At 43.3% G+C, this 27,799-nt stretch overlaps 1 long non-coding RNA gene across 1 annotated transcript in view; it reads right to left on the bottom strand.

The window, feature by feature from the left end:
• The window catches only part of LOC105020255, a 94,397-nt gene that overhangs the window by 6,355 nt on the left and 60,243 nt on the right, over positions 1-27,799 (bottom strand). The gene's annotated exons all lie outside the window — the stretch shown is intronic.

The following is a 27,799-nucleotide window of genomic DNA, read 5'->3' as shown; positions in this document are numbered from 1 at the left end:
TGCCATCAATAATAGCTGATCCCTGGCCAGCCCTTATTTGACCTATGATAATTCACTCTGTCCAGGCTTTTCTCTCCCTCTGTGAAAATAACGCGGTCCATATTGTTAGTAAAAGTTAAGCAGCTTGGCTGAACCACTGTGTGTCACTCACTAATCCAGAAATACTGGGGTTTCAAAAGGGGTCAACCGATTACCAAGCAGTATCACTGGAGCAGAGACAGTGTTTTAATAATAACAATAGCTTGGATCACTGGGAGTGTGTTTGCGGTCACTCACAGTATCTGAGCCCTGCCTGGGACCCCGTCACAATACTACACCGTAATAGGCCGGCTATTGGCCAATACGATCTGTAGATCTCCCGACTTGTATGATTTGGTCTATTTCAGGTTTCAGAGACCACGGATCTGAATCCTTCTCACCAGCGTGAGGATAGAATAAACAGTACAATTTGTCTGGTGGATTTGGTCATTTGTTCAACTGGACCGTTCCCAGGAGAGGTGGGGAGTGAGGCAGGATGGTGAACACAGTGATCTTTGGTTCGTGTTTTCTACAGTTCTTCATTCACAACACAGCTCCTACACCAGACACACCGCACATCTCCAATCCAGCCCTTATATTAGAGCCTATTTCGTCTACATCAAATGTCATAAATATTTCATTTAAATACCATTATCATAATACTTTATATAAATATATATTCATTTTGGCCACAGCACTGACCTGGAAGGACACTGATAACCCTATTAACCTGCTAACTAACTTGGCACTCCAGCAACATTATTTGGTTTCTCTTTTTGTTGCTGGAAGGACTTGCTACATCACCTCTCATTCCACTCCAATGTACACTGTGCGAGTATTGGCTTTACACCATGGTAACTACAATGAGTATTTGTTGGAAAAGTGTCCCAAGTTAACTCGGGAAGGTGATGAGTGACAAGTGACATCTCAGACGAAAATCTGGTATCATGTCTCGTTCATTTCAATTGCAAAACTATTAATAAAGTACAAATGCTGTGACCTCTGAAAGACAAAACCCAAAGTGTGTATAAAATTACTCAGAGGTACCAAGGTCGACCGGACATCACTATAGCTGTTGTCCTTTATGTTATGACCCGACCTGTCTGCTGTGGTTTCTTAGTCTTCACAGACATATGCAGTCTGTCACTAAAGCAATGCACTGTTCCCGCCTGTTTCAAATCCTCCATCACAATCTCAGTCCCCAGAAACAGGAGGTGTCGTGCCTGAGCGACTACAGACCTGTGTCCCTCACCTCAGTCATCATAAAAAGCTTTTAGCGCCTTGTCTTAAACCCATCTCAAAACCATTACAGATGCCTTTCTGACCTATGGCAGTTTGCCAATGAAGCCGACAAGTGTGTGGATGACAGCATCTTTTTGGGCCTCCGTGGCATCCTCCAACATCAACAACCAGAAGATGCACTTAAGTGGACTTAAGATCAGAGAAAACCATCATCCAAGAAATACTACAAGACAAACTCTCCCAAGTCGTGATAGCGCCAAGGCACAGCAGAGTATAAGGAAACTGCAAGGCATTTCACAGTCCAAAGAAAGGCAAAACATGAATGCAATAATCGCTGACCACTTCCGAAACCGGACAGCCAAGATGTTCCTCCGGCAGCCAGAGGTCAATAAAGGATAATCATGACCAAAAATTCCTACCCCCTGAACAATTCTTCTCCCCATGCTGTGGCCCTCAGATCCTGGCCATCTGTCAGAGACCTACTAATAAGACGAGGATCACCATTTCAACACACCTCAAATCTAAGTAGTTACATTACACTGTGTAATATATGAATATACACTGAACAAAATTATAAACGCAACACTCATAGATCTGAAATGTTCTCTATGTACACAAAAGGCCTATTTCTCTCAAATATTGTTCACAAATCTGTCAAAATTTGTGTTAGTGAGCACTCCTTTGCTGAGATAATCCATCCACCTCACAGGTGTGGCATATCAAGATGCTGATTAGACAGCATGATTATTGCACAGGTGTGCCTTAGGCTGGCCACAATAAAAGGCCACTCACACAGCACAATGCAACAGATGTCAGAATGGGAAAGAAAGGTGATTTAAGCAATTTTGAGCGTGGCATGGTTGTTGGTGCTAGACGAGCCGGTCTGAGTATTTCACAATCTGCTCAGTTACTGGGATTTTCACGCACAACCATTTCTAGGGTTTACAAAGAATGGTGTGAAAAAGGAAAAACATCCAGAATGCAGCAGTCCTGTGGGCGAAATGCCTTGTTGATGCTAGAGGTCAGAGGAGAATGGGCCGACTGATTCAAGCTGATAGAAGAGAAACTTTGACTGAAATAACCACTCGTTACAATCGAGGTATGCAGCAAAGCATTTGTGAAGCCACAACACGCACAACCTTGAGGCGGATGGGCTACCCCACCAGGTACCACTCATCTCCACTACAAATAGGAAAAAGAGGCTACAATTTGCACAAGCTCACCAAAATTGGACAGTTGAAGACTCGAAGAATGTTGCCTGGTCTGATGAGTCTCGATTTCTGTTGAGACATTCAGATGGTAGAGTCAGAATTTGGCATAAACAGAATGAGAACATGGATCCATCATGCCTTGTTACCACTGTGCAGGCTGCTGGTGGTGGTGTAATGGTGTGGGGGATGTTTTCTTGGCACACTTAGGTCCCTTAGTGCCAATTGGGCATTGTTTAAATGCCACGGCCTACCTGAGCATTGTTTCTGACCATGTCCATCCCTTTATGACCACCATGTACCCATCCTCTGATGGCTACTTCCAGCAGGATAATGCACCATGTCACAAAGCTTGAATCATTTCAAATTGGTTTCTTGAACATGACAATGAGTTCACTGTACTGAAATGGCCCCCACAGTCACCAGATCTCAACCCAATAGAGCATCTTTGGGATGTGGTGGAACGGGAGCTTCGTGCCCTGGATGTGCATCCCACAAATCTCCATCCACTGCAAGATGCTATCCTATCAATATGGGCCAACATTTCTAAAGAATGCTTTCAGCACCTTGTTGAATCAATGCCACGTAGAATTAAGGCAGTTCTGAATGCGAAAGGGGGTCAAATACAGTTTTAGTATGGTGTTCCTAATAATCCTTTAGGTGAGAAATCAAGACTCATCAGATCAGGCAACATTCTTCCAGTCATCAACTGTCCAATTTTGGTGAGCTTGTGCAAATTGTAGCCTCTTTTTCCTATTTGTAGTGGAGATGAGTGGTACCCGGTGGGGTCTTCTGCTGTTGTAGCCCATCTGCCTCAAGGTTATGCGTGTTGTGGCTTCACAAATGCTTTGCTGCATACCTCGGTTGTAACGAGTGGTTATTTCAGTCAAAGCTGCTCTTCTATCAGCTTGAATCAGTCAGCCCATTCTCCTCTGAACACTAGCATCTACAAGGCATTTTCGCCGCATACTGGATGTTTTTCCCTTTTCACACCATTCTTTGTAAACCCTAGAAATGGTTGTGCGTGAAAATCCCAGTAACTGAGCAGATTGTGAAATACTCAGACCGGCCCGTCTGGCACCAACAACCATGCCACGCTTAAAATTGCTCAAATGACCTTTCTTTCCCATTCTGACATTCAGTTTGGAGTTCAGGAGATGTGATTGGTTGATTAGATAATTGCATTAATGAGAAATTGAACAGGTGTTCCTAATAATCCTTTGGGTGAGTGTATACACACATACACTGGGGAGAACAAGTATTTGATACACTGCCAATTTTGCAGGTTTTCCCACATACAAAGCATGCAGAAGTCTGTAATTTTAATCATAGGTACACTTCAACTGTGAAAGACGGAATCTAAAACAGAAATCCAGAAAATCACATTGTATGATTTTTAAGAAATTAATTAGCATTTTATTGCATGACATAAGTATTTGATACATCAGAAAAAAAAAAAAACAGAAACCTTTGTTTGCAATTACAGAGATCATACGTTTCCTGTAGCACACACTGCAGCAGGGATTTTGGCCCCCTCCTCCATACAGACCTTCTCCAGATCCTTCAGGTTTCGGGGCTGTCGATGGGCAATACAGACTTTCAGCTCCCTCCAAAGACGTTCTATTGGGTTCAGACTGGCTAGGCCACTCCAGGACCTTGAGATGCTTCTTACGGAGCCACTCCTTAGTTGCCCTGGCTGTGTGTTTCGGGTCGTTGTCATGCTGGAAGACCCAGCCACGACCCATCTTCAATACTCTTACTGAGAGAAGGAGGTTGTTGGCCAAGATCTTGCGATACATGGCCCCATCCATCCTCCCCTCAATACGGTGCAGTTGTCCTGTCCCCTTTTGCAGAAAAGCTTCCCCAAAAATGATGTTTCCACCTCATGCTTCACGGTTGGGATGGTGTTCTTGGGGTTGTACTCATCCTTCGTCTTCCTCCAAACATGGTGGGTGGAGTTTAGACCAAAAAGCTCTATTTTTGTCTCATCAGACCACATGACCTTCTCCCATTCCTCCTCTGGATCATCCAGATGGTCATTGGCAAACTTCAGACGGGCCTGGACAAGCGCTGGCTTGAGCAGGGGGACTTTGCGTGTGCTGCAGGATTTTTATCCATGACGGCGTAGTGTGTTACTAATGGTTTTCTTTGAGACTGGGGTTCCAGCTCTCTTCAGGTCATTGACCAGGTCCTGCCGTGTAGTTCTGGGCTGACCCCCCAACTTCCTCATGGTTATTGATGCCCCACAAGGTGAGATCTTGCATGGAGCCCCAGAGCGAGGGAGATTGACTGTCATCTTGAACTTCTTCCATTTTCTAATAATTGCGCCAACAATTGTTGCCTTCTCACCAAGCTGCTTGCCTATTGTCCTGTAGCCCATCCCAGCCTTGTGCAGGTCTACAATTTTATCCCTGATGTCCTTACACAGCTCTCTTGTCTTGGCCATTGTGGAAAGGTCGGAGTCCGTTTGATTGAGTGTGTGGACAGGTGTCTTTTATACAGGTAACAATTTCAAACAGGTGCAGCTAATACAGGTAATGAGTGGAGAACAGGTGGGCTTCTTAAAGAAAAACTAACAGGTCTGTGAGAGACGGAATTCTTACTGGTTGGTAGGTGATCAAATACTTATGTCATGCAATAAAATTTAAATTAATTATTTAATAACCATACAATAGATTCCGTCTTTCACAGTTGAAGTGTACCTATGATAAAAATGACAGACCTCTACATGCTTTGTAAGTTGGAAAACCTGCAAAATTGTTCTCCGCACTGTACATACATACACACACACACAGTAGATATAAAAAGTTTACACACCCCTATAATAATGCCAGGTTTTTGTAAAAGAATGTGACAAAGTAAAATCATGTCAGAACTTTTTCCACTTTTAATGTGAACTATAATGTGAACAATTCAATTGAAAAATAAACTGAAATCTTCAAGGGGGAAAAATGAAAAATAAAAACCTTGCATAAGTGTGCACACCCTTTTATAACTGGGGGTGTGGTTGTGTTCAGAATTAATCAATCACATTCAAACTCATGTTAAATAGAAGTCATTACACACCTGCCATCATTTAAAGTGACTCTGATTAATCACAAATAAAGTTCAGCTGTTCTAGTAGGATTTTCCTGACATTTTCTTAGTTGCATCTCAGAGCAAAAGCCATGGTCCGCAGAGAGCTTCCAAAGCATCAGAGGGATTTTTTTTGTTGAAGGATAAACAGTCAGGAGAAGGGTACAAAATAATTTTCAAAGCATTAGATATACCATGGAACACAGTGAAGACAGTCATCATCAAGTGGAGAAAATATGGCACAAGAGACATTACCAAGAACTGGACGTCCCTCCAATATTGATGAAAAGACGAGAAGAAAACTGGTCATGGAGGCTTCCAAGGGGCCTACAGCAATATTAAAGGAACTGCAGGAATTTCTGGCAAGTACAGGCTGTGTGCTACATGTGACAACAATCTCCCGTATTCTTCATATGAATGGGCTATGGGGTAGGGTAGCAAGACGGAAGCCTTTTCTTACAAAGAAAAACATCCAAGCCCGGATGAAGTTTGCAAAAACAAACATCAAGTCCCCCAAAAGCATGTGGAAAAATGTGTTATGGTCTGATGAAACCACAGTTGAACTTTTTGGCCGTAATTCCAAAAGGTATTTTTGGCGCAAAAAACAACACTGCACATCACCCAAAGAACACCATACCCACAGTGAAGCATGGTGGTGGCAGCATCATGCTTTGTGGCTGTTTTTCTTCAGCTGGAACCAAGGCCTTAGTCAGGGTGGAGGGAATTATGAACATTCAGTCGTCCATTAGAAAATTTAAGATGAAGAGGAAGTTCACCTTTCAGCACGACAATGACCCAAAGCACACATCCAAATCCACAAAAGCATGGCTTCACCAGAAGAAGATTAACATTTTGGAATGGCCCAGCCAGAGCCCAGACCTGAATCCAATTGAACACTTGTGGGGTGATCTGAAGAGGGCTGTGCACAGAAGATGTCCTCGCAATCTGATAGATTTGGAGCGTTTTTGCAAAGAAGAGTGGACAAATATTGCCATGTCAAAATGTGCCATGCTAATAGACTCCTACCCAAAAAGACTGAGTGCTCTAATAAAATCAAAAGGTGCTTCAACAAAGTATTAGTTTAAGGGTGTGCATACTTATGGGTTATTGTGAGTTTAAAATTTTAAATCCCCCCCCCCCTAAACGACTTCAGTTTGTTTTTCAATTGAATTGTTCACGTTATAGGTCACATTAAAGGTGGAAAAAAGTTCTGACATGATTTATCTTTGTCTCATCACAAAAACCTGGCATTTAAACAGGGGTGTGTAGACTTTTTATATCCACTGTACGTGTATATACAGTACATACTGTATGCGTGTGTGGGGAGGTTTGCCTGTGTATAATATGTCTGTGTGTATGTATAAACACACACACACACACAGTATATATTTCATCAAGTCCAAATTAAAGTCTATAACAAAATAAGTAAAGAGGTCTAAAAACTTCCTGAAATCACTATACTATACTGAAATTATAAATAAGTGGCTGCACCAACTGTAAGTCAACATTGTATATAAATTTGCAAACTCTGTAGATTTTGTGTATTTTGTCACCAGAAGTTGCCTACCACTAACCTCATCATTACACCAAGGAAAGTGAATACGTGTGAAAGCACATGTCGGTTAAAGGTGATTCTGTCTCTGATATTTCAGTATGGGGGGGTTGTTGGAGAGGCTGCTGTTCTTTCAACCACCAACAGGGGGCCCCTTAATACGAGCATCCTTCAGGTTGGGCGCGGCTCCTTACTGATTCAGGTCAATGAGTTTCTTGTCGTGATGAACACAGCAGCTCTTCCCAAAGAAGAGGGACACACACACACACACAGGGATGCAGGCACGTGCACATACACACACACAAAGATACGCACGCGCACACACAATTCACTTATTAACATCCCCTACATACACAGAGCAGACCGCTCCCAGTTCCTGATAGAATCAACATCGCTCTAAACGAGTGCAGAGCCAGGAGGAGGTTCGAATATTCATGATACCATTAAGCTTCATTTCACCGACACACAGAGCGATCTTGCAACCAACTGTTAATGCCAAAACACGCGCACTCACACGCACCAACATGCGCGCGCACACACCGCTGAGATTCCGACGAGAACTAGGACCGCTGCGTTGGGCAGATAATGATGCCTCGTCCACGTGAGCGATGGCGGTTCGGTGTAGCAGTGTGGGGTTTCGAGCCCCCCACCCCCGGCTCGCCCTCCCTCACCCTGGCCTCTTGTCTGTTTGATTAAGACGTGTTGAGGAGGCCAGATGTGACTGTGACTCTGTCCACTTTGCCCCCCTTTATCCTCCCTCAGATTCCACGTGTACATGTGTAAATGCCTGTGAATCAACAACCCAGAGATGCCTTGTCTTCTCTGTATGTGTGTGTGTGTTTGCACGTGCATGCCAGGGGGGATTTGTGCATGCCAGTGCATGCATTCTCTTGCACACGCCTGTGTGTGTGTGTGTGTGTATATGTGGGTACTGAGAGTGTTTGATGGTGAGGGGCTTCCCCTACCAGCTTCGCCAGCAGAATTGAGTTGCATGAAAAAAGCTGCGCTCTCTGCCACTCCGCTCTGAGTCTGGCTGCTGCCGTGCTGTGGCTGCAGAATGGAGCTGGGTGAAACGGGGTCGAGCTGGCACAGAGTCAATCCTCTGCTCCAGCGGGGCTACGGTACGCCAGTGTCCGCTGTGAAGGCTCAGTGCAGCAGCTGTGTTACAGATAGGCTGAGGCAGCGCAGGCGGAGACGTCCAGCTTGAGCTTCTTTCTCACACAGGGAAGGATGACAAGCACACACTGTGGAACGGGGAGTGGGTGGGGAGGGAGGGCATGAACGCAGGGGCGCACCTCAGCTTTAGTCGGACAACCACCGAATGGACCCGGAATGCTAGGGAGCCCCGGTCAGTTCATTTATTTGGATTTCAAAAATATTTTTTTCTACTGAGACTGAGTAGCAGAATACACAAGGAACATGTAGAAATGTGGTTGTGAATCAGCGGGGCACTTGCCCTGGGTCTCAATGAATATTGTTAACCATTTGCACTGAGAAATTATATTGACATGCCAGGTCAGAGTGAAAGCACAAGAAAACCGTTTGAATGGCTACAGTGGTCATTCCTCCCAGCTCAGATAACCATGTGGATGTCCTCCCAGCTGATATAACTGCATGGATGTCCTCCCAGCTGATATAACTGCATGGATGTCCTCCCAGCTGATATAACTGCATGGATGTCCTCCCAGCTGATATAACTGCATGGATGTCCTCCCAGCTGAGATAACCGTGTAGATGTCCTCCCAGCTGAGATAACCATGTGGATGTCCTCCCAGTTTAGATTGCCGTGTGGATGTCCTCCCAGCTCAGATTGCCATATGGATGTCCTCCCAGCTGAGATAGCCGTGTGGATGTCCTCCCAGTTCAGATTGCCATGTGGATGTCCTCCCGGCTCAGATTGTGCGAGATGTTGTCTAGGAATCTGACCTGTAGTGACCTGCTTATTGAGGGCCTTTGTGAGTCAAATCTGCAGATTGTTTGGCAGTGCTGGTTCCACAATGACAACAAAGAACAGGTTTCTAGTTTGTAATCTGTCTGATGCCTTTTCAAACAGACGAGCAGTCATTACTGCAGAAATGCTTATTCTACCTAACTCCAAATTATGTTTTGCAGACATAATTCCTGGAATTAGCTTTTTCATGACCCCTCTATTGAGAAATATCTGTTATTGGCCTCCTCCGTGGCGGAGCGAAGAGCCCTATGGACATCTGGCTCCCCTTGGTGTATGACATAGACTCCTCAGTGGGTACGTTAGCATTGTTGTACTTGAATATGTCCCAATCTGTGGTGTGAAGGCAGTCTTTAGCTCCCAAACGCCCTCATCAGTCAGTTTCCACATTGTATGTTTGACTGGCTTTGCAGGTTTACGTTTCTGTCTGTATGGACATATGCGTGGGAGTGTCACATGGTCTGAGTTTCCCAAGGGACATGGGTGGTAGTGTGATGAGCCCTGTTAATAGCTTTCTAAACGTGGTCCAGAATTTTATCATGTCTTGTCGGACAGGTCAATGGTTGCGTCTATCTGGGAATATTGTGTTTGAGGCTCGTGTGTTTAACATCCTCCAGGAAAGTCACTAGTCAATGTAAAATGTAGGTATTTCCTTTCAACCTCAGTGATCTGATTGGTCGGCTGTTGTAAGGAATAAAGTGGGTGAAAAGGAAATAGACTCACATAAAAACACAATCCACTGCCATAGGATGCCAAACCAAAACAAGGCAACAGTGTTTAAACTATATTAAGTTTAACTTTTTAACTTTTTTTTTTATACCCAAAATGTCTCCCTCAATTTCAAGATATCCACTTTGGGATTAAGGCCTTACTTAATGGCAGCAACTCCCCGTGGTCATTGGACAGTCAATGTCGAGATGTGTCTTCTGAAGCACACCCAATACTGTTCCAATTCTAATTGTGCTGCTTGCTCAATCAGGAATTCCAGACTGGAATCCTTACACACTGGAAAGAAAGGAATCTTCGATCTTCAACCGCCTCTCTCTCTCTCTCAGCCTCTCTCCCCGCCTCTCTCTCTCTCTCTCTCAGCCTCTCTCCCCGCCGCTCTCTCTCTCTCAGCCTCTCTCCCCACCCCTCTCTCTCTCTCTCTCTCTCTCTCTCTCTCTCTCTCTCAGCCTCTCTCCCCGCCTCTCTCTCTCTCTCAGCCTCTCTCCCCGCCTCTCTCTCTCTCTCAGCCTCTCTCCCCGCCTCTCTCTCTCTCTCTCTCAGCCTCTCTCCCCGCCGCTCTCTCTCTCTCAGCCTCTCTCCCCACCCCTCTCTCTCTCTCTCTCTCTCTCTCTCAGCCTCTCTCCCCGCCTCTCTCTCTCTCTCAGCCTCTCTCCCCGCCTCTCTCTCTCTCTCAGCCTCTCTCCCCGCCCCTCTCTCTCTCTCTCTCTCTCTCTCTCAGCCTCTCTCCCCGCCTCTCTCTCTCTCTCTCTCAGCCTCTCTCCCCGCCCCTCTCTCTCTCTCTCTCTCTCTCTCAGCCTCTCTCTCCGCATCTCTCTATGTATGTATGACGTCTGATGCTTTTCAATCTTTAACATTACTACAATATGTTCACTAATCCTGGTTAAAGGACAGGCTCACACCCACACATATACACTCCTTAAATATATACCCCTCCCGCCACACACACATAGCCTCTTGGATAACTATGGAATTAATATTAAGCAGCTTATCCTTGTGTAACAGAAGCTAGCTAAAATACCACAAGGCTTCCAAGGATTATCAACACAACAAATTTTACTGTGTATTTATTTCCTTGTTTGGGATGAGTGTGGGTGTGCGTGAGCATTATTATAGGGACTACCACAACCACAAATGTGGAATAAATACAGTAGTCTTATGCAGCATTAGCACAATAACTTGGAAGGAGTGATTGACTATCAACTGCTGGCATTGTTTAACACATCTAAAAAAAGAAAAACACAAATAAGTCATGCTTCTAAATAGCCACATATCTGTTTGTCATGATTGAATAACTATTTTTACCATTTGTGATATAAGTGTTGAGTCACCTAGAAATGCACACTGGAATGTAAAGAGGGCAAACATCGATCTCCAATATAACTGGAAATGGTGACCTTGTCCGATAAAACATTCCACTTATTGTCAGTATTTCTGTTGCCTTATTCTCCTCTTCCCATCTTGTCTCTGATCCTCCGCTGCTCCCCCAGAAATGTGTGTGTGACGAGCTGTACAGTTGTGCTGGCCTCGTTGACATTCTAATAACAGGCTTTCATCTTTCCCAGATGTATGTGCAAGTGCACGTGTGTGCAGAGCGTGTGGGCGTACAGTGTTTTCATGTGTGCAGGGCGTGTGGTTGTACAGTGTTTGTGTGTGCAGGGCGTGTGGTTGTACAGTGTTTGTGTGTGCAGGGTGTGTGGTTGTACAGTGTTTGTGTGTGCAGGGCGTGTGGTTGTACAGTGTTTGTGTGTGCAGGGTGTGTGGTTGTACAGTGTTTGTGTGTGCAGGGTGTGTGGTTGTACAGTGTTTGTGTGTGCAGGGTGTGTGGTTGTACAGTGTTTGCGTGTGCAGGGCGTGTGGGCGTACACTGTATGTGTGTGCAGGGCGTGTTGGTGTACAGTGTTTGCGTGTGCAGGGTGTGTGGTTGTACAGTGTTTGCGTGTGCAGGGTGTGTGGGTGTACAGTGTTTGTGTGTGCAGGGTGTGTGGTTGTACAGTGTTTGTGTGTGCAGGGTGTGTGGTTGTACAGTGTTTGTGTGTGCAGGGTGTGTGGGTGTACAGTGTTTGTGTGTGCAGGGCGTGTGGTTGTACAGTGTTTGTGTTTGCAGGGCGTGTGGGTGTACAGTGTTTGTGTGTGCAGGGTGTGTGGTTGTACAGTGTTTGTGTGTGCAGGGCGTGTGGTTGTACAGTGTTTGCGTGTGCAGGGTGTGTGGTTGTACAGTGTTTGTGTGTGCAGGGTGTGTGGGTGTACAGTGTTTGTGTGTGCAGGGTGTGTGGTTGTACAGTGTTTGTGTGTGCAGGGCGTGTTGGTGTACAGTGTTTGTGTGTGCAGGGTGTGTTGGTGTACAGTGTTTGTGTGTGCAGGGCGTGTTGGAGTACAGTGTTTGTGTGTGCAGGGCATGTGGGCATACACTGTGTGTGTGCAGGGCGTGGAAGTGCAGTGTTCATGTGTGCAGGGTGTGGTCATACAGTGTTTGAGTGTGCAGGGCGTGTGGGTGTACAGTGTTTGCGTGTGCAGGGCATGGGGGCGTACAATGTTTGTGTGTGCAGTGCGTGTGGGCATTAATTGTTTGTGTGCAGGGTGTGTGGGTGTACAGTGTTTGTGTGTGCAGGGTGTGTGGTTGTACAGTGTTTGTGTGTGCAGGGTGTGTGGTTGTACAGTGTTTGTGTGTGCAGGGTGTGTGGGTGTACAGTGTTTGTGTGTGCAGGGTGTGTGGGTGTACAGTGTTTGTGTGTGCAGGGTGTGTGGTTGTACAGTGTTTGTGTGTGCAGGGTGTGTGGTTGTACAGTGTTTGTGTGTGCAGGGCGTGTGTGTACAGTGGGTAACACTTTATTTGAAGGGGTGTGCATAAGAGTGACTTGACATTGTCATGATAGTGTCATAGCCATGACATGACACGTAAGAATCATTATGAACGTTTATGAATGTCGTCAATAAGGTGTCATTCGGTTGATTGTGTCATTTTCAATGCAAGTTTGACATTGTTAGGGAAGTTAACTTGACATAAACTGAGTCAGCACAACCTGTCAATGCCTTGACATTAACCACGACAACATTAGATTAGATCCAACTTTATTGTAATTGAACAAGTACAGTACACTGAAATTGAAGTAGGGTAGCATGTGCAACTGAAATGCAGGGATAGCAGCAATGAGGTTCCCAAGGTAGACGTACCTGTAACAACTGAAAACCTCAGACTTTGCAAGGCAGTGTCAAAGTCCAGTAGGACATAGGGTGGATATGGTTAGTGATGGGTCACGGAATTCAGCAGGGTTACAGCAGATGGAAAGAAAGTGTCCCTGAGCCTGCTGGTGCGGGAACTAAAATACCTGTACCACGTGCCTGATGGAAGGAGGGCAGTTTGTGGCATGGATGTGAAGGGTCCCTGATGATGCCACACACCCTGTGCAAACACCGCTTGTGCTGGAGGTCTACGATGGCCGGGAGATGGGTACCAGTGATGTGGGTACCAGTGACAGGTTTCCACCACCCCTTCCAGGGCGTTCCAGTCGGCTACAGAGGAAACGCCAAACCATGCTGTGGCGCAGTTAGTCAGAAACATAACCTGTCATAAACATGTCATAGCAGGCCTGATTATCAAACTTGAAGAAACTATTTAGCTTTATGTGTTAACATTAAATACAACTGTCATATGTGGTTGGTTTTGACATTGGTTATCATGACACCATTATAATAATATTTTTCTTAACCTCAAGTACAGTGGTACAATTTGGATTTGTCATAAAGATGTCATTAAGTTTGTCAAATACTGTCAAAAATATGTAATTAAGTCTGTCAAATGCTTTTAAATACCTCAACAAAAGCAATACATTTCCTTTAGTGTTTTGGCACAAAAAAAATTTCCTAAAAAAAAAAAGATCTTGCAACAATCCTACTTTGGTAATACTTTCCGATAAGGGTACATGAATAACCATTAACAAATACAGTAGTTACCTTGAACGAACATTGATGAACAATGATTAACAAGACATTTTTTGCAAGAACAGTTAGTACAGTAATTTGTTAAGGTTGATACAGGACATCCATTCATGTACAGTACCTAGTTCTTTGCATGAACAATAGGCGAAGTAAAATCAACTATAATCACATTGAAAACATTTTTATAAAGTAGGCTAGATAGTGATAGTTTAACATATTACCTTCATGTTAACACAAAAAGAACATGGCTGAGCAAGTTAGCAAAGTGCTACCCGGAACTGACAAACACTTGACTGGAGCTAGCATACAGCTAACTTGTAATAACCAACCGAAGCCAGCTAACAATAAGGAACAAGGAACTAGCTATTCGCTAATCCTAATCAATACAATTACAAAATTCAATTACATTAATCATAGGGATAATGTCAAGAGTGTTGTTTTTGGAAAAAAACTATTCAGTACAGTACAGTAACAAATTTGTTTTTTCTTTAGGAATGCACCACTATCATGAAATTTTACATAGACATGGTTCTCTGTAATAGTTATACAATTACTATGCTTTTCCAACCCTCTACATACACTTTAACAGGCAAGTTATCAAACCGTATCGAAAGGTCCGGTGTACTTTTGTACTTTACCAGGAAAACAGGATAAATGATGAGAAAGCCATGTCTTTTCCTTGAAGAGTTCCGAGAACAGGCAGGGGTTTTGATCGTTAACAGTCCCAACGCAACTCGACCACGTCAAACTGCCCCCTTTTGGCCAACCGTAGAAAGTGTCCTTCAATATAAAAGTGTCCTTCAAAATTCTATATCAACCCCAAATGCGACCATATATTTTGTATGTGTCACACCAGTCTTCCTTTTCATAATGGTAACCGCACTGCATTCATATTAACAGATTGGATTATGTATATTATCTCTTGAATAATGTATATTACTTTATTAGCCTATTGTTCATGCAAACCACTAGTTACATAAATGGATGTCCTGCATAAACATTTACAAAATTACAGTACAAACTACTGTATGTTCCTGAAAAGAACCTTGATATTCTCTTGAATTGTTTTTTCGCATCATGGTCTGCCCAAGACACCATTATAATGGCGTATGGCTAACCAGTGGTGCCACTATCATTTTGAGGTGAATCTTCTGTGATTCAGGAGTGCGATTACCTTTATGACTCCATATTTCCAATTTGTATTTCTACCATGCATGCACAATGAGTATGAGCACCAGTCTTAGGATCAGCAAAGTTCCTTTTACGGTAGACAGAATACTGGCTAAATAGTTTCTTCAAGTTTGATAATTAGGCCCATGTTTATGACAGGTTATGTTGTCTTGGTTACTGTCATAAAAAAAGACACTGACAGGTTATGTTGTCTCAGTTAATGTCAAGTTGTCATAAAGACATTGACAGGATATTTTGTCTCAGTTAATGTCAAGTTTTCATAACAAAGACATTGGCAGGTTATGTTGTCTCAGTTAATGTCAAGTTGTTAAAACAAAGCATCCCAAACCATGTCAACCTTGAAAAAAATAAAATAATAATGTGAAAATAAAATATTACAAAATGACATAATCAACCGAATGACACCTAATGACAACATTCATAAACGTTCAAAATGATTCCTTTATGTGTCATGTCGTGGTTATGAAAGTATCATGACAGTGTCATGTCACTCTTATGCACACCCCTTCAAATAAAGTGTTACCGTACAGTGTTCGTACGTGCAGGGTGTGTGGTCATAGTGTGTTCGTGTGTGCAGGGTGTGTGGTCTTACAGTGCTCATGTGTGCAGGGCATGTGTGTACAGTGTTTGTGTGTGCAAAGTGTGTGGTCGTACAGTGTTTGTGAGTGCAGGGCATGTGTGTACATAGTTTGTGTGTGCAAGGTGTGTGGTTGTACAGTGTGTGTGTGTTGCAGGGCGTCTGTGTACAGTGTTTCTGTGTACAGTGTGTTTATACTGTGTGTGGGTGTAGAGTGTGTTTGCAGTGAGTGTACAGTGTGTGTACTGTGTGCGCACACAGTATATATATATATAGTGTTTGTACAGTGTGTGTGCACAGTGTGTTTGTACTGCATGTGTGTGTGTATAGTGTGTTTATACTGTGTGCATGTGTGTGTACATACTGTGCGTGTACATTGCGTATGTGATGTGTGTGTGCACAGCATGTGTGTACATTGTGTGCATGCGTGTGTGTGTCTGTGGGTGAACCCATGTGCTCCTCTCCTCCTTCCTGTGTAATACAGATGTACTCCTCTAACCACTACTCAAAGCTGCCGCCGTCCATCTCGCCTCCCTTTCTCCTCTCCTTCTCTAAGTTACTGACTCTCCACTACTCTGTAATTACCCAGCTCACAGTCCACACTGCACCCGGACCTCAGCATTCCTCCCCCGGCCAAGGCTGGGCCCAGCTGGTCTGGTCCATCAGGGGAAATGTCTTCCAGATGGCGGTACCTCCCTGTAAAGAGCGCCAAGCGTTTGTTCCTCAGCCACGTGTGACAGTTAGGAGGGGAAAGAGGATAAGGAGTCAAAGCTAGTATAGGTCAACATTACATTACTGGTGGATTGAGTCACAGCTAGGATAGGTCAAATTCCAAATAATTTACAGTTAAATAATTTATGGTGAAATAATATAAATAATATACATTTTATCTGACATCATCTTAAGTTATTTTGATTAAATCTAAATAAAATCAACTGTTCCTGTAGAATTTCCTTATAGGTTACTTGGTTGGATGCTGGAAATGTAGAAATTCGAATTGTATCATTTCATTGTTGAATGGTACAGACCAGCAGAGGGATATACAACAATTAATGTATTTTAATGTATCATGAAACCCTGGGAAAACCATAATTAAGAAGCAAAGGCAAGATGGCACCACCAGGACAATACAAAGACCAGGACATCCCTGCAAATTAAGGATATGGTAAGGAGAAAGCTCTCATCAGAAGATCTAGCAAGAGGCCAAAAACAATCTTAAAGAAAATGCAAGAATTTCTGGGAGGAACTGATCTGTGGTGTAGGGTATTAAGCCATTCATTTAGGTAACTTGTCTTTGTGTTATTTTGCACAGGGTTTATGGTGTTTGAAGCCAGTTGGTCAGGGAAAGCTGAAGATGAAGACACCTGCCAGCTGATCTGAACATGCTCTGAGTATGCCCTTCAGTGTTTCATCTTGTTCTGTGACCTTGTGAATGTAAACCTGTTTAAAGGTTTTACTTGCATCAGCTACAGATAGCAAGATCATAGTCTTCAGGTACAACAGGTGCTCTCTAGTTTGATTCAGTATCACTTGCCTTGAAGCATGCATTAAAGGTTTTCAAGTAATTTAATGCATAACTGGTACTTCCTGTTAACATTTTTATCAGTACCAAGGAAGCAGAAGACTAGAGTTTAGGTCAGATTTGCCAAAAGGTAGGACAGAGGATGGCCTTCCACTTTTGTGCGTGGAGTAGAACTGATCAAAATTCTACTCTAGTTGCACAATTTACACTTTGTTACAAATCAGATTTCTGTTTTCCTAAAGTTGCTGGCCATTAGGAACAGTACCTCTGGGTGTATATTTTCTAGTGTACTTATGGCTCTATGCTGCTCCTTAAGTGCCGTTTAAGGACCAGCATAGATTTGTGGTGGAAAATTGCTTTCAAAAACTCTCGAGGTAGATAAAATGTTCTGCAGGTTCCTATGAGGTATGCTAACACAAACAAGAAAAATACTTTTACTGAAGACACACCACTCTCCATTTTGTCCTACCAGCGTCTACTGCCCAGTTATAGCTATGCATAGAGAAGCCAGCAGCCATGACTTTATAAAGCATTGAACATTGGGCTTTCCAGGTCCTGTGGATGTAGACTATTTTTGAGTGTAAATCTAGTCTCTATAAACTCGTCAAATCTATTTTTAATTGATTGGTTGTTCGCCAGTAGTACCAATGATAGCAGTGTTTGTTTACAAATCCAGTTTGGTGTGTTATGATCACAGTGCGTTGTTAGGTATTAGCTGTGACAACGCAGGTGAAACAAACTGACTAATGAGATGACGCCTACCTCGAAATATTTAAAAACAAATGCAAGGAAAAGGTGGATTGATACCAGATAGAGTGACAGATGATATCTTCAAAACTCTCAAAGAGAAAGCCGACTCAATCACAAGGAAATACGTAGCTTACTCACCAATAGAAATCCATTACTGGTAAGAGCCTTCACAGCTCTCTTTACAATGCTTGTGCAAGTCATGCGATATGAGTTAGACAGTAAACTTAATTGCTGTAATTGACTCAGAACAATAAGTCTTGCGGTGCTTGTGCAAGTCATGCAAAGATGAGTGAAGACCCAATCAACTAATACTCTATTGATTTCTCTAACTGGGATTCAATAGACAAAAGTTACACACAACCATAAAACACATGATTGCTTTATGCAATAATAGGCCAATATAAGCTCACTGTATGTAATTCTGAATTTGTGGGTGTGTCCGACCCGGGACACTGTTGGGAAGTGTTTAACAAAAGTTTCCGAAGTAAAAATGTCTCTATCAAACTTGTTTTTTTTACTTAGTAAACTACTGAAAGATACAGACAGTAGCTAACCTAAATAGGCTATCATTATTGAACCAACTATCTAGGTCAAAACATTATCCCTTTAAGAGCCAAGGTGTTCAAAATAGGCCATCACTGCTGTAATAGATTCCTCAAATTTCACCTGTGAAATGTTCAAATGGTGGTTCGGTACTGGCTAAATAGAAAGCAATCATGTTTTTTTGGATAACTTTAGGATGTCCCCTGTTTGCTGGACAGGCCTGTGGAATGAATATGCATACTGTATAGGTATATGAACATACAGTGCCTTGCAAAAGTATTCACCCCATTGGCTTTTTACATATTTTGTTACATTACAGCCTTTAGTTCAATGTTTTTTTTTATCTGAATTGTATGTGATGGATCAGAACACAATAGTCTAAGTTGGTGAAGTGAAATGAGAAAAATACATAAAACAATTTTTTAGAAATAAAAATTGGCATGTGCGTATGTACTCACCCCCTTCATTATGAAGCCCATAAAAAGCTCTGGTGCAACCAATTACCTTCAGAACTCACATTATTAGTGAAATGATGTCCACCTGTGTGTAATCTAAATGTCATATGATCTGTCATCACATACACACCTTTTTTGAAAGGACCCAGAGGCTGCAAAACCTAAGCAAGAGGCACCACTAACCAAACCCTGCCATGAAGACCAAGGAACTCTCCAAACAAGTAAGGGACAATGTTGTTGAGAAGTACAAGTCAAGGTTAGGTTATAAAAAATTTAACTTTTCTGACATCAAAGAAAACGCTATGTCTGGCGCAAACCCAACACATCACATCACCCAAAGAACACCATCCCCACAGTGAAACATGGTGGTGGCAGCATCATGCTGTGGGGATGTTTCTCAGCAGCCGGGACTGGGAAACTGGTCAGAGTTGAGGGAAAGATGGATGGTGCTAAATACAGGGATATTCTTGAGCAAAACCTGTAACACTCTGTGAATGATTTGAGGCTAGGACGGAGGTTCACCTTCCAGCAGGACAATGACCCCAAACACACTGCTAAAGCAACACTTGAGTGGTTGCATGTAAATGTGTTGGAATGGCCTAGTCAAAGCCCAGACCTCAATCCAATAGAAAATCTGTGGTCAGACTCGCTGTTCACAAGTGCAAACCATCCAGCTTGAAGGAACTGGAGCAGTTTTGCAAGGAGGAATGGGCAAAAATCCCAGTGGTAAGATGTGGCAAGCTCATCCAAAGCGACATGGAGCTGTGATTGCCGCATAAGGTGGCTCTACAAAGTATTGACTTTAGGGGGGTGAATAGTTATGCACATTGACCTTTTCTGTTATTTTGTCTTATTTGTTGTTTGCTTTACAATAAAAACAATTTAAAGAAAAATAAAACATCTTCAGAGTTGTGGGCATGTTCTGTAAATTAATACCAAAGGTGAATAGCTTTGCAAGGCACTGTAGGCAGATTCAGTTTTGATCTAACATAACCCTAACCCTTAAATATAACTTTTTCGAAAGGTGATAATTGGAATAAGACTAATAATAACAAAGTCATGAGCATGTGGAACTGTTAGGATGATTTTAAGAGTGCTCTATTGGTGCTGAGTTGGCATTATCGGTTCCTGCCTTTGTAAACCAAGGTTCCTTAACACAACTGCCTCTTCAAAAAAATGCTTACTTGCGTTAGCTGGGGGCTCAACATGTTTTACAGAAACATGTTCACTGGCAAAGCACATGCACGTTCTGGACGCAAGGTCTGACACTTTAACCGGCTATAGTTCAATTGATAAAAGTCATTAGTGAGCGCTGCTTCAGGCTCTCTGTGTGTTTTCCCTTACATAACCCATCAGAGCACATATTGAGCCAACACCTCCTTTAGGTGAAAGGTCATGCACTCAGCAAAAGGAATTACTGCAAATGTGTTACTGGAGGGGTACACATTTGTCATTTTGGTCATTTTAATGCATGCAAAATAAGGGTCAAATATTGAAGTTTGATGAAATCTGAATTTATTTCTGCAACATCACATGTTTAATATGCCACAGGCCAAACGGCACCAAATAATATATGCATGGTGTATAACATTTACATTTTAATTATTTTGTTAAACGCTTTTACAATTATTGGAAGACAAAAACAACACTGTATTCAATCAAAATCCTCAAGTTTTACCTGGAAACATTGATGCAACATTATACAGGATCTCAGTCAGTTGCAATTCATGTGATAATGCATTTGAATCTTGTTCAGTAAGGTGTTGTTTTGAAGTGGCACACAATGGTTTGAAGCAAAAGTGTTTAGAGCAGTTGTAACAAGTAATACCAAAGCCTACCTGTGTCTTTTGAATAATGGCCAACACCGTCCCATGTGACCTGCATATAGACGATTTGGGAGTTCAGAATCTTTGGGTCCAGGTGGACTAAACATCACCGAAAACGTTGGATCCTCAGCCACCCAAAAATATTTTCCCTCATTGTACGAAGAGATAATGCTCTAAATTAATAGAACGGGACCTGGGTTCCTAAGATGATCGTACGATGTACGTAAATGCCTCGTTATTTTTTCAGTGCGTTTCCCGAAAGCATCGTTACTTAAGTGGCACGTAACATCGCTTGTTAATTAACGAGTGCTCCGGACCACTCGTTAGTGCGTCGTAACAGGACTTGACGGTTTTTGTGAAATAGCGAGGAGTGATAGCAAACCGTTAATATTAAGCCAATAGAAAAATTATCAAAACAATTTTTATTTCGATCAATTTATTTAGACACATTATATAATACGTGCGTGAGTGGATGTGAATGTAATTTAATGAAATTGTCAACTGAAGATAAAGAAATAAATCAAGAAATAATTAAGAAAGTATTAAAAATGAACGAGTCTGAAACCCCACATCGTAGGCTACTGGGTCGGTGCTGGTGCCTCAACCTCGTGAAGAAGAACATTGATTTATTCAGCTCTAAATGCTTGTTTAATCTTGCGTTCCATTTGTATTCCAAATTATTAGAAATTATTTTTCTAACTAATTGCTTTATATTCCCGGTTGACCAATCATGTTTTGATTGCTGTAATATAAGGTGATCTGACGTCCCGGTTAGCCCGGGATTGTCCCGGTTTCAAGCTGGGTGTCCCGGGTCCCGACAAATATATGTAAAACACTCAAATTGTCATGGTTTTCACCACAATTAAAATAATAAGAATAATACTGCAATGTTTCCACATACGAGTCGGAGCCAAACAAACAAATGCGTAGAACTGCGTAGCAAATTAACAATTCTCATCAAACCTCATTGCCCGCCCCGTTCCATCAAGTACGCATGATGACCAACAAGCGCATGCATGGAAAGACATAATAAAGATTATTAAGATTTATTATGTCTATGCATATATGTTCTCATGCATTAACATGCCGTTACGCAATGGTCCCGGTTTGGGTGTTTGAAAATGCCTACGTAGCATACATTTTATTTAACTACCGGAGGAAGTGATAATTTGATGTCACTGGATCGACTTCCGGAGATAAGATTTTCTTTGGCTGAAGTCCACCCCATTGGTTGGATATAATGTTTCGTCCACCGTAAATTTCAAGACTTTTTCAAGTTTTACATTTTCCTACTGATGCATAAGTAGTAGTAGAATACATCGCCAGCGATATTATATGCTTTTGATAAGTATATTATATGCTTTTGATAAGTTGACATGCCTGTGCAACATCGCGTGGCGGTCGGGGACAGTGCCTCTGGGATGGCAGACCGGGGTGGTGGTCCCTCTTTTTAATAAGGGGGACCGGAGGGTGTGTTCCAACTATAGGGGGATCACACTTCTCAGCCTCCCCGGGAAAGTCTATGCCAGGGTTCTGGAGAGGAGAATACGGCCGATAGTAGAACCTCGGATTCAGGAGGAACAGTGTGGTTTTCGTCCGGGCCGTGGAACACTGGACCAGCTCTATACCCTCTACGGGGTGCTGGAGGGTTCATGGGAGTTTGCCCAAACAATCCACATGTGTTTTGTGGATTTGGAGAAGGCATTCGACTGTGTCCCTCACGGCATCCTGTGCAGAGTGCTTCGGGAATATGGGGTCCTGGGTCCTTTGCTAAGGGCTGTCAGGTCCCTGTACGACCGAAGCAGGAGCTTGGTCCGCATTGCCGGCAGTAAGTCAGACTTGTTCCCAGTGCATGTTGGACTCCGGCAGGGCTGCCCTTCTACGTGCAGCCAGGGGCCAGAGGGTGTCAGGTTTGGGGACCACACAATTTCGTCTCTGCTCTTTGCGGATGATGTTGTCGTGTTGGCCCCTTCAAACCAGGACCTTCAGCATGCACTGGGACGGTTTGCAGCCGAGTGTGAAGCGGTGGGGAGGAAAATCAGTAACTCCAAATCCGAGGCCATGGTCCTCAGTCGGAAAAGGGTGGCTTGCCCACTTCAGGTTGGTGGAGAGTGCCTGCCTCAAGTGGAGGAGTTTAAGTATTTAGGGGTCTTGTTCACGAGTGAGGGAAGGATGGAACGGGAGATTGACAGACGGATCGGTGCAGCTTCTGCAGTAATGAGCTTTGGGTCATGACCGAAAGGACAAGATCCCGGATACAGGCGGCCGAAATGAGCTTTCTCCGCAGGGTGGCTGGGCGATCCCTTAGAGATAGGGTGAGAAGCTCGGTCACCCGGGAGGAGCTCAGGGTAGAGCCGCTGCTCCTCCACATCGAGAGGGGTCAGCTGAGGTGGCTTGGGCATCTGTTTCGGATGCCTCCGGAACGCCTTCCTGGGAAGGCGTTCCGGTCCCGTCCCACCGGGAGGAGACCCCAGGGAAGACCTAGGACACACTGGAGGGACTATGTCTCCCGGCTGGCCTGGGAACGCCTCGGTGTCCCCCCGGAAGAGCTAGAGGAAGTGTCTGGGGAGAGGGAAGTCTGGGCATCCCTGCTTAGACTGCTGCCCCCACGACCCGGCCCCGGATAAGCGGAAGATGATGGATGGATGGAAGGATCAAGCTCTATCGACACGCAATTGGCTATGTTTTAGCCCAATTCCATTGTAAACATTAAACATTCCAAACGGCCGTAACATAACTTTATAAAGAGCGACGATCGTAATGGTTTGGAAAACAGGCGTATGTCCGTCGTAAAAGAGTCCATTTTAAGACTATGTGCATCGTTAAACCGTCGTAAGTGCCACGTTATCGGGAAACCGGGCCCAGATCAGTAGTATCATTACTGCACAACTGAAGGAGCACAAAACAACTCCCCTGGGAAACAGAAATGCTCCTTCACAGTTCCTACAGCCAGACTGTAATGATTACTTTGTGTCAAAAATATTCGTAACAAATATGCACCATCATATTAAATAATCCAACGTAACAGGTAAGAAACAGCACCACCTATTCTTCAGATGGAACTTTCTGTACCACAGCAAACAACATATACCCCATGAATGTATATAGTTCTTTCCAGAGCCAGAGTGGATAATTCACCCTGACTTAAATTGACGGTCCAGAAATTAGCGGCAGGTTTAAGATTGACTAGTGGCCTGACAAGTTCTTGTCTAGGCTTCTGTTGATCATAATAACGAGAGGCTGTGGCTAGCAGACAGTAATGATTCAGCCATTTGAGTGGGGTGACACTGTCTTGGTACAAGCATGTCATCCATCAAAACCACAAGTCACCCAGCAGCAGTGTGGAGAAATACTACAACATTTCATTTACACCTCCTGGTTTCTATGACCTCAGATAGGGACGGCAAATAGGCATACGGTGAAAGGCAGACTGCCCTGTAGACAGGGGTGTGTGTGGGTTTGAGTGCATGGGTTTGTGGGTGTGGGTTTGGGTGCAAGCGTGTGTGATGGATGACAAGTCTTATTTCTCAGGCAGATTAGACATTTTTGGTTAAGAAAGAATCACTGCTTGTTCCTTGTTCTACTATAGCTAGACAACCAGGCTCCAGTGTGATGGCTTCCATGTCTCACGGGGTCCAAAAAGCTGCCTTTTTAAAGGAAAAGGGCGGTCTGAAAGTAATGAAAACAGAAAAACAGTGGGTGAAAAGCAATGCCACTTTATTTCTCTGAAATGGGATGATGTAATCAGACTATCAAACTGCCAGAACCTGCCAGAGCCAGTCTTGTTTCAGAGTAATGGAGGGACAACTGCATCTTTTAAACATCTTCAAACTGGTTTCCCTCGTCCTCTCTCACAGTCATTTTCACTCACTCTCTCCCCCCTCTATAAATCTCTCACTGTCCCCCATCTCCCTCCCTTTTCTCTCTCATTTCTCCCTCCCTACCTTCTCTTTTCAGCAAACGGAGAGCAGAGAAAGGCCTCTCTGTTCCGAAGACAAAGGAAGCTCTTTCTTGAGGAAGAAAGCAGAGTTTCCGGTGTGAACTGCCTGGTGGTTTTGGAGGGGAGACGAAGGGCAGACGGAGATGCATTGAGGGCCGTCGACAAGTGTGTGTGTGTGTGTGTGTGTGCGCGCACTACTGTGTGTGTGTATAGTATGTGTATAGCATGCATGCTTGTTTGTTTGTATATATGCGTCTGCTGTGCATTTTCATTTTGAATGGATGTACACTTTATGTGTGTGTGTGTGTGTGTGTGTATGTGTATGCGCAGTGGGCCATCCAGGGTGTGTGGTCGAAGGGGGCACTGAGTTTGTCTTAGCCTGGCGGGAACCAGCCAGCACCACAGCTGCACCTCTCATACACAATGAACCAGAGAGGAGACACTGAATGCTGTGTGTGGTGTGAAGTCAGGGCACAGATTAGATAAATAAATCACAGTGCAAGACCCGTCGGGACAAATTGAGACAAGCTCTTTTTTAAGATAACTTTTGGGCACAGCAGGACATACCGAGAGGTACTTGCATGCTTGAGCTACAGTGTCAACCCAGTAATTAAAATGGGACAAGACAGAGAAAAATGGATCAGTGGAAAGAACACGTTTGACACCTAGGCATATGACAAAACCTGAGTTAGAAGATAAACCTATGGTCTTTGTTTCTTTTCCTGTGTAACTCGTACCAAAGTGACATAATGTGGACTAATCACACTGGATACTGTTTTGAATCCACTGCATACCAAAATCCAGTGCAGTAAGCATGTGAACACAACGCTCAACCATGTTTTACAGTTGTTAACTAAGGTCACAAAATGTGGTGATTGTTGCAATTTCTTGTTTCAGGTACGATGTGTGGAGCGATTGTCAGAATTCATGAAAACTTGTGCCTCAGAAGACACATCTCTTCAACTCTGTGCTGCAAATTCTACAGCACAAAAAGAGTAAATGAGCAATAAAAGCATACTACATTTAAAACATTTGTTTCAGAAACCAAAAATGATTCCTATTTAGAACGTATTCAGTTCTTTTGATTACAGCCCTTATTCAACTAATGGGGAAAACTAGGAGATCTTCTAGTCATCCAATGGCATCCCTGACTAGTTTGTAATCCAAATGCTGTTAAGTCAGTGTGAAAACAGCAGCTCTCCGGGACATGCCGTAACAAAGTCTGAATGCTGTAATAATAACTGGCAAGAAGACATGGATTGGGGCCATCACAGCTTACACCCATCCTTCGTCAAACAAATCTATAGCGCTTTTACATTCACTAGGTTTGATCTCCTAAATGACCAAAATACCTGTTGGACAATTTATCAAAGTGCAATGATGGTAGTTGCTTGTTATGCGTTTGTTTGTGCGGTTGCGCCGGTTGATGTGCCTGCCTTTCCGTGTGTGTGCCTGACTGTACGTGTTTGGCCCATGTTTGTGTCAGTGGTGCTGTCTGAGAGACATAAACAAGTGGAGTGGGATGGTGTGTCTAGACGGTAGAGTACAGTACAGCATGGTGTGTTGTTGAACTGAGCAGCCAGCCAGCCAGACAGTCAGGGTGTGACTGGCATCAGTGTGGCACATTTAGTGGCTTAGCGGTAACAAGGAGGCAGCAGTGGTTTGTGTGTGTGTGTGTGTGTGTGTACATGTTTTATCCTGGTGGGGACCAAAAATGGGATCAATTACATGAGTGAGAACAAAGAGGGTAGGTGTTATTTACACTAGTAAACCTAATAAAATGGAAAAAGTGTGTGTGTGTGTGTGTGTGTGTGTATTATAGCTGCCCTGTCATGAACCCTGCTGCGTGTATCGGAATCCAGACGGTCTCTGCGCTTTGCTTACATAATCAATTGGAGCAAAGGGTCAACTAAGAAGGCTCAAGCCTTATTGAGCCACAGCCTCCTTTAGGTTAAATGTCAGACACTGCTGTGTTTGTATGATGGTTGTACTTACGATTGTGATGCACAGGTCAGCTGTTAGTTCACCTGATAACCACTGCTTGTGATACTTCTGCAACCCTTAATTGGTAATCAAGTAGAAATCTGAGACTTGTGCGATGCCGGCCATTTAATAAATGAAATGCTCTGTATTAGCTTAGTTTCCTTATAGTTGCATGCATAGCCTGCTAGATTTTTCTTTTGAGGAGTGAAATGTTCATCTAGGCTAGCCTGTGCCGCAACATTTCTGCAATCAGAAAGAGGTACTTACATTCTGTCATGTTATAGTCCAATGATCTTTCACACAGACTAGAATAGGCTACATAATGAATAGCTGAGGACCCCTCAACTCCATTCTCTTATATTATGTTGAAGCAGATATGTTAGACAGAAATAGGTTGCTAAACACTGAGACAACAAAACTACTTCTGAAAAGAAGATATCAGATATAACTCCATTGAAAGCTAGAAAAACTAATCACAAATGACGTTGCAGATTTTTAGCCTGAAGGGCAGTGTTGTGCCCAGAGATGAGTTTGTAATACAGGCTGGATACAAGAGTATATGCCTCTATGAAAAACTGAGAGGGGAGGGAGAGCTAATCTAATCATGGCATCAAGCACAACCCATAATACCCCGCCCATGTCTTTACAGACAGGACAACTTAGCCAGTAGAGTTGTTTAAAGCAAACAATGATTCACATTTGGCCTTCTCAGGTGGAAAAAGACAAAACATTTCCAATCATAGATAAACAATTGCTAATTGTATCAATCTGCCACCTACCTGGCCCTTATCCAGAAAATATTTCTGGACCCAGAAACCACTCATCCTGCAGATAATGGAGAAGACTGTGTGCTACCAGTGAGCCCTACATCAATAAGGGGCAGGGAAGTGGCTGTGCTGAGAAATTCCAACAGACTGAGTTTAGGTTTCAAGTATCAGGTTTTGATATGCTTAAGATACACAAGGCAAACTATCCAACAACATACTTGTTTCCAGGAATTCAGTAGAAAACACTAGATTTCTTTTATTTTTTTAAAGAGATGAAGAATGTAACAAACAGTAACAAAAATTATAATAATCAAAATAATCATAGAGGTCATAATAGCAGCAGACACAGTGTCAGCGCCAGTAATCATAATTATACATACGTAAATGTTTACGCTGGGTACGCACGTATGCATGCTTTTATGTGTATGTCAGGGCATTTGTGCCAAGATGAAGGTGTTGAGACAGGTCAAATGTGCTGCAGTCAGATGAACTGTCTCAGTGTGCTTTAGTAGGACACCCTATGCTTTTGGTACATTC

Source organism: Esox lucius, chromosome 23 (genome assembly GCF_011004845.1).
Source record: "Esox lucius isolate fEsoLuc1 chromosome 23, fEsoLuc1.pri, whole genome shotgun sequence".
Taxonomy (NCBI): Eukaryota; Metazoa; Chordata; class Actinopteri; order Esociformes; family Esocidae; genus Esox; species Esox lucius.
This window is presented reverse-complemented; position numbering and strand designations above follow the sequence as displayed.